Source organism: Podarcis liolepis, assembly GCF_965112155.1.
Source record: "Podarcis liolepis genome assembly, chromosome: 3".
NCBI classification, from domain to species: Eukaryota; Metazoa; Chordata; class Lepidosauria; order Squamata; family Lacertidae; genus Podarcis; species Podarcis liolepis.
In genome coordinates this window covers 116,450,649-116,465,347 of record NC_139557.1, presented here as the reverse complement: position 1 = coordinate 116,465,347, position 14,699 = coordinate 116,450,649, and the positions used below count along the sequence as shown (strand labels likewise).

Sequence of the window (14,699 nt, the reverse complement as noted above, 5' to 3'; positions counted from 1 at the left end):
GAAATTCATAAAGACCAAGCAGGCTTTCTCCCGGGCAGGCATTTGTCTGATAATACGAGGAATATAATTAACATTTTAGAAAAGCTACAAGTGAAGATTAATACTAAAGCAGTTTTGATTTTTGTGGACACGGAGAAAGCCTTTGACAATATTTTCTGGAGTTTTATGAAGAAGAATTTATTAGGGATGGGGGTTGGTAAAAGTTTTGGAAATGGTATAGGTGCAATTTATTCAGAACAAAGGGCTAAACTAATTGTGAATAATGTAGTGACGGAAGAATTTAGGATTGAGAAAGGAACACGACAAGGTTGCCCAATTTCTCCATTGCTTTTTATTTCAGTCCTGGAGGTTTTGCTAAATATGATTAGAAGGGACCAATTGGTTAAAGGTATACAAGTGGGATCTAAACAGTACAAATTGAAAGCATTTGCAGATGATTTAGTACTGACTTTACAGGAGCCAGAATCAAGCACGAAAAGAGTGTTAGAATTGATTCAAGAATTTGGTCAGGTAGCAGGTTTTAAGTTGAATAAGATGAAAACTAAAGTCCTGGAGAAAAATCTGAATGTGATTGAGAGAGAAAAGTTTCAGAGAGAGACAGGCTTGACACTGGTTAAGAAAGTGAAATACTTAGGGGTTAATATGACTGCTAAAAATGTGAATTTATACAAGGATAACTATGAAAAATGTTGGACTGAAGTGAAAAAAGACTTAGAAATATGGTCAAATTTGAAGTTATCGCTGCTAGGCCGAATTGCTGTGATAAAAATGAATGTATTGCCAAGAATGTTATTTCTGTTCCAATCACTGCAAATCTTGGACAAAATGGACTGTTTCAAGAAGTGGCAGAGAGATATTTCCAGATTTGTCTGGCAGGGCAAGAAGCCCCGTATAAAATTTAAGATTTTAACTGATGCTAAAGAAAGAGGTGGATTTGCCCTGCCAGACTTAAAACTTTACTATGAATCAGCCGCTTTTTGCTGGCTTAGAGAATGGATGCTTCTTGAAAATACAGACGTTTTGGATTTGGAAGGTTTTAATAATGTATTTGGTTGGCATGCATATTTGTGGTATGATAAGGTCAAAGCACACAAAGCGTTCAAAAACCATATTGTAAGGAAAGCATTGTTTAATGTCTGGATAAGATATAAGGATTTGTTAGAAAATAAAACCCCAGGATGGCTGTCACCTATGGAGGCAAAGGCTCAGAAAAAACTCAATATGGAGGCCAAATGGCTGAAGTATTGGGAAATTTTGGAACAAGAGGGTGACAGATTAAAATTACAGAGCTTTGAAAAATAAAAAAACAGAGTGTGAGATTGGCTCCATTATTACCAAATAATGGAGGCATACAATCAGGACAAAAAATTAGGTTTTCAAGTGGAAAAATCAAAGTTGGAAACAGAATTGTTAGACCCTAAAGTTAAGAATTTGTCAAGAATGTATAACTTGCTACTGAAATGGAATACTCAGGATGAAATGGTGAAATCTGCTATGATTAAATGGGCACAGGATGTCGAACATAACATTATGATGGCTGACTGGGAACAGTTATGGACCACTGGTATGAAGTTTATGGCATGTAATGCCTTAAAAGAGAATTTAATGAAAATGATTTACAGGTGGTACATAACACCAGTCAAGCTTGCAAAAATCTATCATTTGCCCGATAATAAATGTTGGAAATGCAATGAAACTGAAGGCACTTTCTTTCACCTTTGGTGGACATGCCCAAAGATTAAGGCATTCTGAGAGATGATCTATAATGAAATGAAAAAGGTATTTAAATATACCTTCTTAAAGAAACCAGAGGCCTTTCTCTTGGGCATGGTGGGCCAATTGGTGCCAAAGAAGGATAGAGTTTTTTTCATGTATGCTACAACAGCAGCAAGAATACTCATCGCAAAGCACTGGAAGACACAAGACCTACCTACCAGGGAAGAATGGCAGATGAAGCTGATGGATTATATGGAATTGGCGGAAATGACTGGCAGAATCCGAGACCAGGGAGAAGAGTCGGTGGAAGAAGATTGGAAAAAATTCAAAGCTTATTTACAGAAATACTCTAAAATTAATGAATGTTAGAAAGATGCTGGAAAGAAGTTATATGACTTTAGTAGAAATATTATAAAGAATTAAGTATGAATAGATTAACATTGGGTAAAGATGTAAATTTAAGTCTAAAATTTCGTTAAATTAAATTATGGAACTAAATTTGTGAAAGAGGGAAAGGACTTGCTAGAATATTTAATTGAACTAGAATACAAAAAAGGAGGTGTGAGGAAGTCGAGGAAATAAGCTAATGAAAGATAAGGATATGAAAATATGGGGTTCTTTTGTATGTTTGTTCTCTTTTGGGTTTTTTTTCAAATGCTTTTGTTTTCTTTTGTTTTCTTCTTTTTGTATTGTTGATGTTTTGTATATTTCTCTTTTGTTTTTCTTTTGTTTTTTGCAATGTTTAAACCTTAATAAATATTTTATAATAAAAAAACCAGAAGGGAATGTGGCCCCACCTCTGCTTACCCATTTCAGCTTTACAGCCATTCCCCACTATTCTACCCCAAGATGGAACACAGAGGCAGGCATGTTTTCTTCCCTGCAATTCCTGAAGGAATGGTGGCAGGTCATAATATTATGCTCCCATTTGTCCACCTCATCAAGTGCTTCCCTTTCGAGCTGCTCTTACTGAGTAACCTGGCAGGTGAACTCTGCTTTTGTCCCCTGCTTGGCCACCTGTTTGGTTGTGGTCCTGTGAGGGAGGGTGGCTAGTGCCCACTCAGACCATGTGGACAGGTGTGCCTCACCTGGGGGCCCCAGAGCACCAGCCCTTGCAGCCTCCTTCCGAAACTCTTTAGGCCAAATGGGTTTTATTCCAAATGGGTAAAAATCTAGTAAATCGGCTTCCTCCCAAAATGTCTTCAACTGATCAGGAACAACATGCTTGAATACACAAACACACACATGCAAATACATATATATGCAGACATTGAAAAGAACACCTTATCTCTGAGACCTTATCCTGAATGTCATGGTCTATTAGTAGTGGCTTCCTCATGGGATGTTTACAGATTGCCATCTATGGGCAGGGCCTTAAATCAAGTCCTGAAGCACATAATTCAACTTGGCCACAAGGTGTTGTACTGTTGTTGTTGTTTAGTCATTTAGTCATGTCTGACTCTTCATGACCCCATGGACCAGAGCACACCAGGCACTCCTGTCTTCCATTGCCCCCCGCAGTTTGGTCAAACTCATGCTGGTAGCTTCAAGAACACTGTCCAACCATCTTATCCTCTCTCGTCCCCTTCTCTTTGTGCCCTCAGTCTTTCTCAACATCAGGGTCTTTTCCAGGGAGTCTTCTCTTCTCGTGAGGTGGCCAAAGTATTGGAGCGTCAGCTTCAGGATCTGTCCTTCCAGGGAGCACTCAGGGCTGATTTCCTTCAGAATAAATAGGTTTGATCTTCTTGCAATCCATGGAACTCTCAAGAGTCTCCTCCAGCACCATAATTCAAAAGCATGAATTCTTCGGCGATCAGACTTCTTTATGGTCCAGCTCTCACTTCCATACATCACTACTGGGAAAACCACAGCTTTAACTATACGGACCTTTGTCGGCAAGGTGATGTCTCTGCTTTTTAAGATGCTGTCTAGGTTTGTCATTGCTTTTCTCCCAAGAAGCAGGCATCTTTTAATTTTGTGACTGCTGTCTGTCACCATTTGCAATGATCTTTTCCAGGAGGTGATGGGACCCCATAGTCGCCTTTGACCTGACTTAACCCTCCAGGGGTCCCTTACCTTTTACCTTTACCTGTATCTTTATGTGAATGAAAGCAACTTTATCATTTCTTACAAGTATTGTCTTACTTGGACTAGTATCAACTCTCCAGATTTTCAAATGGAAGTCTCATCTGACCCCTACCTGCAGACACAGAGGGTGAACTTAGGACCTTTCCCTCATACAAACATTGTACTCTACCACTGAAGTGCAGCCTGCCTTAAAACCCATTTCAGATTTACAGCCATTCCCCACTATTCTACCCCAAGATGGTACACAGGGACAGGCATGTTTTCTTCCCTGCAATTCCTGAAGGAATGGTTGCAGGTCATAATATACTGGTACGCTCCCATTTGTCCATCTCATCAAGTGTTTCTCTTTTGATCTGCTCTTACTGAGTGAGTAACCAGGCAGGTGAACTCTACTTTTGTCCCCAGCTTTAACTATACGGACCTTTGACGGCAAGGTGATGTCTCTGCTTTTTTAAGATGCTGTCTAGGTTTGTCATTGCTTTTCTCCCAAGAGGCAGGCATTTTTAATTTCATGACTGCTGTCACCATCTGCAGTGATCATGGAACTGAAGAAAGTAAAATTTCTCACTGCCTCGATTTCTTATCCTTCTCTTTGCCAGGAGGTGATGGGACCAGTGGCCATGATCTTAGTTTTTTTGATGTTGAGCTTCAGACCATATTGTGCGCTCTCCTCTTTCACCCTCATTAAAAGGTTCTTTAATTCCTCCTCACTTTCTGCCATCTTCTTGGACTGCAAGAAGATCAAACCTATCCATTCAGAAGGAAATCAGCCCTGAGTACTCACTGGAAGGACAGATCCTCAAGCTGGAGGGACAGATCCTGAAGCTGAGGCTCCAATACTTTGGCCACCTCATGAGAAGAGAAGACTCCCTGGAAAAGACCCTGATGTTCAGAAAAATTGAGGGCACAAGGAGAAGGGGACGACAGAGGATGAGATGGTTAGACAGTGTTATCAAAGCTACCAACATGAGTTGGTAGGCAGTGGAAAACAGGAGTGATTGACGTGCTCTGGTCCATGGGGTCACGAAGAGTCAGACACGACTAAATGACTAAACAACAACAAAACGGAAACATTTCAAAACTTCCCTATACAGAGCTGACTTCAGATGGCTCGGGGCCAGCCAGCCAGAACTATGCAATAATTGCACTGAACATTTCCTCAGTCAGCACTATGCAGGGGAGATAATCCATGCAAAAATCTGTCTGATGTCTTCAAGCACAAAGTGCACAGAGCCTTCCTTAAGGGTTCTTCCACATGCCCAAAAAAAATGAGTGCCAAGTAACTGCACATATTGCAAAATTAGCACAAACTCTGCAGAGAGATTTTTGACAGAGAAGGCAGGACCTCTAGTGTGTGCCTGGCATGCTCTGGTGCCTGGCATGCTCTGGTCCATGGGGTCACAAAGAGTCGGACACGACTAAATCATTAAACAACAACAAAAAGGAAACATTTCAAAGCTTCCCTATACAGAGCTGACTTCAGATGGCTCGGGGGTCTCCTAACTGTTTCTGCCCCTACTCAGCCCTGGCTTGTGGCCCCCCAAAAGTCATTCAGAAGGGAATGTGGCCCCACCTCTGCTTTACATGACTGTACCTCAAACTCCTCCTCCTCTTTCCCTCTAGGGGCTGCTGTTGTTTGACGACCTATAAATAAGGAGCACCTTCTGTCCCTCCTCTGTGCGATCTCAGAATTTCCAGCAAATCGAAGCAGACATGAAGTTCTCCTACTTGATCTCTGTTTTTTTCCTCTTTTCTTCCCTCTTCCTGCTAAGGGAGTCAGGTATTGCACAGAGTATGCTTAGATTGTGGCAGGCACTGAAATAGCCAAGAAACTCTGCAGAGAGATTTTTGACAGAGAAGGCAGGACCTCTAGTGGCTGTCTGCTGTGTGTTTTTCTGAATGTTTAGTCAGAATCTCCTCTCTTGTAACTTGTCACATGTCTGCTGCTATTCAGAATGGAGCGTTGGGGGCAAAATCCAGCTTTCTGAGAAATTCAGCCTTTTCCACCCATGAAGATATAGTTGAGAGCATGTGGGCAACACCCACTGAAAGTTGCTATGCCCAGGGACTTCCGGGTCAAGCGCCATCGACTAATGGCGGATTCCCTCCGAGCTCCGGAAGGAATTGGCTCCGTAGAGGACGGGTCTTGCCGCGGCGACAACGCGGGGACCCTCAAAAACCACAGGCGCTGAAGCCTGTGGACCTGGTGACTCAGAGGGCACCATTTGTGCCCCCCCGACCTGCGAAGGAGCCTTTTTAAAGGCTGCGGAGCGGGGGCCGGGGAGTGGCGTGGTGCTGTGAGTAGACCGCTACTTCTACGGAGTGAAGCCACAAGCCATAGCCGGAGAGCGCTGACTTCTTCCTTTGATTAATTGGACTCTAAAAGCAACACCCCGTGAGTAATACGGAAGTCGGAATTAAAAAATTTTCCCTTTTGAATTTGGCACGATCGGGTGAGACGCTAAAAAGGAAGTCTGTCTCCCCTTCAAGTAGATACATTAAAGCAAGAACCGGATAACTAAGGTTGAGAGGCTTTTTTCCATGGGATAAAAATCAGTAATTTCACGATTTGGCATTATAAGTACTTGTGCTGGAGGATGAGTGGATGTTAAGTGCTGAAGTGCAACCCCCCCAGGAGCCGGGAGCGATCTGCGAGAAAGCCTGTTGAGGAGATACAAAGAGTTTGACAGCTGTCAAACGAGCTGTCAAAGTTCGAAAAATTTGGAAAAATTGGTTTCTGTGATTTCTGCTGGTTATTTTTGATACATTTGGACTTTAAACCGTTGAAAATAAAGAAGAAACAGAAACAAATTAACTTGACTATTGGAATTAAGGCTGGAAGGAACACTAAGTAACTAGAATCCCTCTAGAGGGAGTTCTGAGACATTACAATGGCTGCAGATCGAAAAATAAAGGCTGAGCTGGATAGAATGTTCTTTCTCTTGGGAAAATTACAAGGTCAGAGTGAAGCTATGGCTATAAATGTTACAGCTTTGAATTTTAAAGTAAACAATCTTGCTGATTGTGTCAAGGACTCGATACAAGAAACCTATGCAGCTGGAAAAGAAGAGAAATGTGTTGACTTAAAGGAGGGGGAAGGAGGAGCTGAAATGCCGCAGAGGAAAAAGGAGAGCCGGAGGCCTTTCGAAGATGGATTTTAAGATGAAAATTTGGTTTGAATTGGAGAAGGAAGATTGGAGAGATCTCCCTATGGGGAGATCTGAAGACCTATGGATTACAAATTTGAATAAGATGAAAGTTGGAGCTTGTGGGACATTTGGGACATTTGGACTTAAAAGCAACAAGAAACAAGATTTGGGCTCCACTTTCAAATATGGAGGTCTGGTTGGAAGAAAATCAGATCTTTTTGAGACAGAGCCTCTCCGAAACCCAATGGTTAATATAAAAGACTACCAACAAAACCGGCAGAGAGGGACTGAGAGAGATTTAAGGGCCTCGGATGTAAGATCTCCAGGCTGAGAGCTGATGACTGAGAGATACTTTGGGGATCGAAACCAGGAAGGGGGGGTGAGAGTTTTGGAATCCAAAGGGTGTATAACTATATGTTTTTTTCTTTTGGTATTTTGTTTTGTAATTATTATAAAAATTGGGAAATTTGTGAAAGGGAATTTGGGTCGACCTTAGAAAAGGGTGTAAATGATGAGTATTGGGGTCTAAAGTGAGGTTCATAAGTTAAAATTGGGCATCTGAGATGAATTAAGTATGACATTAATAAGGTGAAAGTGGGGAAGAAGAACTTGCTGAGCTAATTATGTGAATTGGGATACAAGAAGGGGGGATGTGGGGAAGTCAGTGAAAGATGTTAACAAAATAAGGATTTGAAATTATATTTGTTATTTGTGTTGTGTGGTGTTATGTATGTCTACGTTTTCATGTTTGTCTTAAAATTTGTGAAAATTTAATAAAAATGTTATAAAAAAAAAGAAAGTTGCTATGCCCAGGAACAAGGCTTCAGTGCCACGTCTAATTTACTCTTCAAACAAAAGCCAGGCAAACTATGCAATAATTGCATTGGATGTTTGCCCATAGTAGGCATGATTTATATAGGGAAGAGAACCTAGACTATCTTGATGCAGAAATCCATCAAAAAACAAAGTGAACAAAGCCTTTCTTATGGGTATTTCCACGTTCCGAAAACAATGAGTCACTGCATGTATTGCAAAATTAGCACAAACTCTGCAGAGAGATTTTTGACAGAGAAAGCAGGTCCTCTAGTTGCTATGTGTGCTATGTGTGCCCATATTCTCTAAAGGGTTAGATGGAGGGGCTTGGCAGTAACTTTTGCTGTTGTTCTGCCCGATGTGCAGTTATGTAAAGTTTGCAAAAGATTGTTGGACAGTGTTCTCAAAGCTACCAACATGAGTTGGTAGGCAGTGGAAGACAGGAGTGCATGGCATGCTCTGGTCCATGGGGGTCACAAAGAGTCGGACACGACTAAATCATTAAACAACAACAAAAAGGAAACATTTCAAAGCTTCCCTATACAGAGCTGACTTCAGATGGCTCGGGGGTCTCCTAACTGTTTCTGCCCCTACTCAGCCCTGGCTTGTGGCCCCCAAAAAGTCATTCAGAAGGGAATGTGGCCCCACCTCTGCTTTACATGACTGTACCTCAAACTCCTCCTCCTCTTTCCCTCTAGGGGCTGCTGTTGTTTGACGACCTATAAATAAGGAGCACCTTTTGTCCCTCCTCTGTGCGATCTCAGAATTTCCAGCAAATCGAAGCAGACATGAAGTTCTCCTACTTGATCTCTGTTTTTTTCCTCTTTTCTTCCCTCTTCCTGCTAAGGGATTCAGGTATTGTACAGAGTATGCTTAGATTGTGGCAGGCACTGAAATAGCCAGCAATGCTGCTGTAATGGGGAAGGAGTTTTCTTACCAATGGCAAAGTTCCCAGAAACAGTGCTGTTTGCTCTGTCTTGCACGCACAAAAAATATTATAAATATTAGGGTGAGGGTGGGTTTTTTGGGGGGGGAGTGGAGGGTTAAAAGAGAAAGTTTTATTATTTTGTTTTTAAAAATGATTTGGTTTTATTTCCTAACATTTCCGTCATGTTGTGGCTTGTGGAAAAGAGCATGGTTTCAAATGAAATCTTAAATTATTTCAGGTGCTAAAAGCTCATAATCTTGGACAGATGCCATAAACCTTTTTCAGGGAGATTGAACCAAGAATTTCTTTCTATTTTTTAAAAGTAAAATAACCAGATGTCTTCTTTTTGAGAGTGAGTATTATAAAGATCGACCCTAGGACATTTATACAGTCATACTTTGGATGTCGAGCGGAATCTGTTTGGGAAGTCCGTTTGACTTCCAAAACATTCGGAAACCAAAGCGCGGCTTCCGATTGGCTGCAGAAAACAGAGAATGGGCTTAGAACGCTGTAGCTGGCAAGGAGCCCTAACTCAAAGCGAACCAATGTTTTTCTTTCTTGCCTTAAGCTTACGCTTCTAAACCATCTTACCCACCACAATCGAAGGAGGAATGTGAAAAATTCAAAAGGCAGTGCATGCTGCAGAGGTGCATGCCCGACCAGAAAAGAATCATCGGGACATGCCCACCGCACCGCAAATGCTGCATACATCCGTGGGAACTCCCTGAGGTAGATGTTGCCAGTCTTCCACTACAATTCCCATCAAACCCAGCCAGCATGGTCAGTGGTCAGGGGGGGTGTGGAGTTGTAGTCCTGCAACTGCAGGGTCCCAGGTTGCTGAAAGGTGGACTAAAGCAGGCACATCCAACGTCCAACAGGTTGCCACCCACCATGCAATATCAAAAACTGGCAGTGATCTACCACACTCTCCCATTGTCATTCTTCAACTTCAACATATTATATTTAGCTGGGGAAACCCAGCCAGATGAGTGGGGTATAACTAATAAATTATGATTATAATAAAAAAAACAATAACAATTTTTGAACAAATTGTTGAGCATATTCTGTCAGAATATTTATCTTAGGTGAAATCTGTACACGTATAAAAACACTGTGAAAATGCTTTTTTTAAAAAAAATGAAAAATGCAGTGAATTTTGCATAGCTGACTTTCACCACCTAGTGTCGCGTTTGTATATTGCACTTTAAAACGTTTTATTTGCAGCTGTGTAGCTGAGTCCTTAGTGTCTCCCCTCAAAACATACTGGGATCTCTACCCCCAAGGCATTGGCTAAGCTGGCAAGTCTTGCATTACAATATTCTGTTACACGCAGCAGCTGTTGAATAGCTAAGGCTATAGCCCAAATCTCCATTGCTCCAGGTTGGATACAGCAGATGTCTTCCTCCATCTAGCTCTGTCAACCTCTGCTGACCTCTGTTTGGGATCAGAGCACCATAGAAAAATCACAAGATGTGCTATTAGCCAGCATTTAAAAAGAATTTCTAGACTTTATGACTGCATGCAATGCCCCATTATGTTTTAGGAGCCGCAGCAGTGCTTGAATAAGATTTTGAGTGATTGAGGGCAAGACCTCAGGGTCATAGCTTGCTCACCGCTCCTCCTCCTCCTCCTCCTCCTCCTCCTCCTCCTCCTCTTCTTCTTCTTCTTCTTCTTCTTCTTCTTCTTCTTTTTCTTCTTCTTTTAAATGGCATATTCAGATTTCCCAATGGTTGGGCAGGTGCATTTATTTTAGATGGAACACAGAGAGTCTTGCTCATATGTATTCTAGCACTCACAAAACTATGAGAATGATGTCGTTCGAAATGGCAGGCAGTGTGGCATGCGGATGTAGCTGGTGAAGGAAGCCCTCTAGTTGCTCCAGATGCCCCTTTGGCAATTGTGGTGGGTTCTTGACATCCATGACCACTGCAAAATAATGACGAGATTCATCAGAGGCAGAGGCAGAGGCCAAGCAAGCTCTTTAGCACAGAGAGTCTGGAAAATGCAGGCTTAAACAAATATTGCCCAGTTAACCACATGGCTGAGTTAGGATTTTGAACCTGCTTCTCATGCCTAGCCTGCAACAGGGAAGTCGGGCATCTTGTAGCCTGTTCATGTCACACAACATTCAGAACAGTAAATACATTTATGTCATTGTTCTTGCCTCGTCTGTTTTCAGTAACAAGGAGCTGAGAATATGTTTTGCTTCTCTGCCTTCAGATAACGGAGTCACACGAGAGTTGACTGCTTTGAGGTTTTCTACAATCAAGCAGTATATGAATTTTATGCAATAAATAAATTCAAAGACCCCCTCCTAGATCTGTCCGAATTTCTTCAGTTCGCATATAAACTGCTGTTACTTGTTTATTTCTACCATTGTTGTTTAGTCGTTTAGTCGTGTCCGACTCTTCATGACCCCATGGACCAGAGCACACCAGAGCATTTCTACCATACCTCGTCATTTTATTATTGTTGTTGTTTGAGATTTTGAAGGGTACCTTCAAAATGTTTGAGACTACAACTGCCATCTGCTGAGGGTCAGGCAAATCTGACCAAATTTATTCAGTTCCCATATAAACTGCTCTTAGCTTTTTACTTCTAAGATACCTCGCATTCTCTGTAGCAGCTATAGGGTTGCCCTGCATTCAGAATTCCCTGGACATGGCCAGTATACAGCAGCTGGAAGCATTGTCTGGCTGAAAATCACTGGAATATCCAGGAAAATCAAGGCACATGGCAACCCATGTCAGAAGTCTTAAAAATAGCTCAAAAAGTTCAATTATTATTATTATTATTATTGTTATTATTATTATTATTATTGATGTTTCATGATACCTTCAAAATGTTTGAGACTGCAGCTGCCATCTGCTGGGGTCAGGCAAATCTGTCTATATCGGTTCCTTGTTTTTCCAGTCTTCAGTCTGGTCCTCTGCATTTTTGCATCAGTTTGACTTCTTTACACACACACCCCACACGTAGATGTGCTCGGAAAGATCTCCCCCACAAACTACCTTCTTCAAAACAGGCAGACAAGACTTCAAGAGTCTAGATGATGAAATGCATGGTTTTTAATGGACAGAAGAGAAAGGCAATTCAACATAAAATCAGCTACGCTAATGGCTCAAATGCGTAATGTGTCAGGAGGAAGGGGCCGGCAGAGCAAAACCAGCTGGGTCAACAGACACTTAGTCCTTGGATGTAACCCTTTAATCTCGGGGTCGTGGGTTTGAGCCCCACGTTGGGTGAGAGATTCCTACATTCCAAAGGGTTGGACTAGATGACTCTTGTGGTTCGTTTTGGCTCTATAAATCTGTGATTCTATGACTCTGTGACCTTGAAACTATATATTCTCCTATAGTTCCTAATTTACCTAGACAGGGCCTGGAAATGAGGCAACATATGAACATATGGCTCTTCCTTATACATATCCCAAAACAGAGATTTCTTCTGTCTATTTTGGTATTGTCTACTTTGACTGGTAATAAGTGTCCAGCTTTTCCTACCTGGAGAGACACTGGGGACTGAACCTGAACCCCCCCCCTTTTTTTATATATATAGTTTTCTCACCATTTCCTTCTGAGAACTTAGGATCTGCTGTGTAATTCTGTGTGGTAACACAGTCATGTCGCCACAGGTGCCTAACTCGTTCAGCTTCCGGAAGTGATCACATACACAAACTCACTGTTCCCAAGGTGAAGCAACATTGAGGCTTCTCATATTCCCTGAATACGTCTTGCTCGTTATGGAGAGAATCTCTTGTGGGAATCTGAAATAACAATCCCTATTATTATTATTATTATTATTATTATTATTATTATTATTATCATCTACCTCGCCTATCCGGCTGGGTTTCCCCAGCCACTCTGGGTGGGTTCCAACAGAAGGTCAAAAATACATTAAATACAGTGGACTTCCGGGTTGACGCGATCTGGAAATGGCGGATTCCCTCCGAGCTGCGGAGGGAATCGGCTCTACCGAGGACGGGTCTTTGCCGCGCCGGCGACACGGGGACCCTTAAAAACCGCAGGCGCGGAAGCCTGCGGACTGAAGACTCGGCGGGTGCCTTAAGCGCCCCCCCTGATTCGCGAAGAGCCTTTTTAAAGGCTGCGGAGGGGATACGGGGGTGGCGTGGCACTGAGAGTCGATCGCTACCTCGGTGGAGCGAAGCCGCGAGCCATGACCAGAGAGCGCTGACTTCCTTCCTTGAAAATCTGGACTGAAAGAATTACCCGTGAGTAAGACGGATTGGGACTTTAAAATTTTTACCCTGAATTGGAGACGACCGGGGGGTGTGCTAAAAGGAAGTCCGCACCCCCCCCCCCCTTGCAGAAGATCTAAGCAACGACATAAGAGCTAAGCTGGAGAGCCTACCCTTGGTGGGGTGAGTTAAAAAGGACACTAACTTTCAAGATTTAGCTAAAGGAAATTTTGTGCTGGAGAGTGGAGTTTTGGAAACCTTCTTTTTGTTTTAAACAACCCCCCCTCCCGGGTTCGGGAACGTCCTGCCTTTGTGCCTGTGTAAGAGCTGCGGATTTTGACAGCTGTCAAAGCTGTCAAACGGGCAGTTTAAAGTGGAAAAATCGCTATTTAAGACCCCTCTGGATTAAGAAGAGTTACAATTGAGCCAAAATTGTTGGAAACAAAGTAATAATAATAACTTAAAGGGCTGTTGGATAAAAGACTAACAAGTAACCAGATTCCCCCTAGGGGGAATTCTGTGAAACTACAATGGATACAATGGCTGTGGATGGAAAGTTACTAGTGGAAATCGAAAGGATGTTTCAATTGGTGGGAACCTTACAAGAGCAGAGCTTGGCCATGAATAAACAACTTATGACTATGACCTTGGGAACAGGCAACTCTGCTGTTTGTATTGAGGACTTGAATGAGGAAGAATCCACAGCTGAATGGGAAACAATATCTTCAGAGGCGGAAGAGACTAAACAAGAAAAAGAGAAAGTAACCTTGGGAAGTAATAACCAAAAGCTGACATCTGTGGAATACAAGCAAGGAGACTCTGGGAACATATCTACCACAAGTCTGAGAAAGATGCAGAAGAAGAAGGAGGAGGTCCTGGGACAATATGGAATACAGGAACTTAAAATAAAGAAATATGATTGGGGCCTCCGTTTAGACTTTGATTCTGAAGATACAGGCTTTGTGGAAATTTTCCAGCAGTTGCTTTCAAATCTCCTTGTGGGAAGAGAATATACTTTGATGGTGAAAGAACTTTTTCCAGACTCGACGACTGACATAAAGGACTACCAACAAGACCGGCGGAGAGGGACTGAAAGAGACTTGAAAGCCTCGGACGTGAGGAACCCAGGCTGAAAATCTCGACTTTGGACTTTTATTGGGAAGGGACAAAGACCGGAGATGGGAGGGAGGGAAGAGGAGATTCTTAAAAACTCTTTAGACTTTTGGTTTGGTTAATATGACTTTTAATTAAGATAAAATGAAAAATTGATGGAAGAGAACTTAAGTCCAACTTAGGAATATTAATTTTTTTATTATTATTACAAATAAGATGAATAAGATGGTTAAGACGAGAAATACCAACTTGCTGATATAATTTTGGGAATTGGGATGCACGAGGGGGGGTGGGGGGAAGTCGGGGAACAAGGTCATGAAACGAAGATCTGCTGAATTTATACATGTTTTTGTTTTGTGTTATTTTTGTGTGTGTTTTGTTTCTATAAAAGTGGAAAACCCAATAAAAAATTTAAAAAAAAAAAAAAGAGAAAGGATGCACGTCTAGCCAACAAGGAAGAAAAATGGCATGACAAAGGGAGATTGTTTTGGCTTGCAATAAACCTGTGCTTCCAAGAAAAAAAAAATACATTAAATACATTTTGATCTGTCTCTAGCCTCCAGGTTTTCATAGGATCCTAGTGTTGGAATGCTTACTTGGTGCACTTGATGCTTCTGTTAAACCAAATAATGTGTTCCAAAAATACATAGATTACAGAGAAATGTAGACAAAAATGGGAAGAGGAGGAGAAGGA

The 14,699-nt window shown here is 41.9% G+C and overlaps 1 long non-coding RNA gene across 2 annotated transcripts in view; it reads left to right on the top strand.

Annotated features, from left to right (window-relative positions):
• Positions 1-14,699, top strand: part of LOC310702889 — a 43,739-nt gene that overhangs the window by 12,200 nt on the left and 16,840 nt on the right. Inside the window, exon 2 of one of the 2 annotated variants that reach the window (XR_014523753.1) lies at positions 10,915-11,067. The exons of the other annotated variant lie outside the window; for it this stretch is intronic. This is a non-coding gene — a long non-coding RNA (uncharacterized lncRNA). Of the gene's footprint in view, positions 1-10,914; positions 11,068-14,699 lie in introns of those variants that run through there. 2 annotated transcript variants of the gene reach the window in all.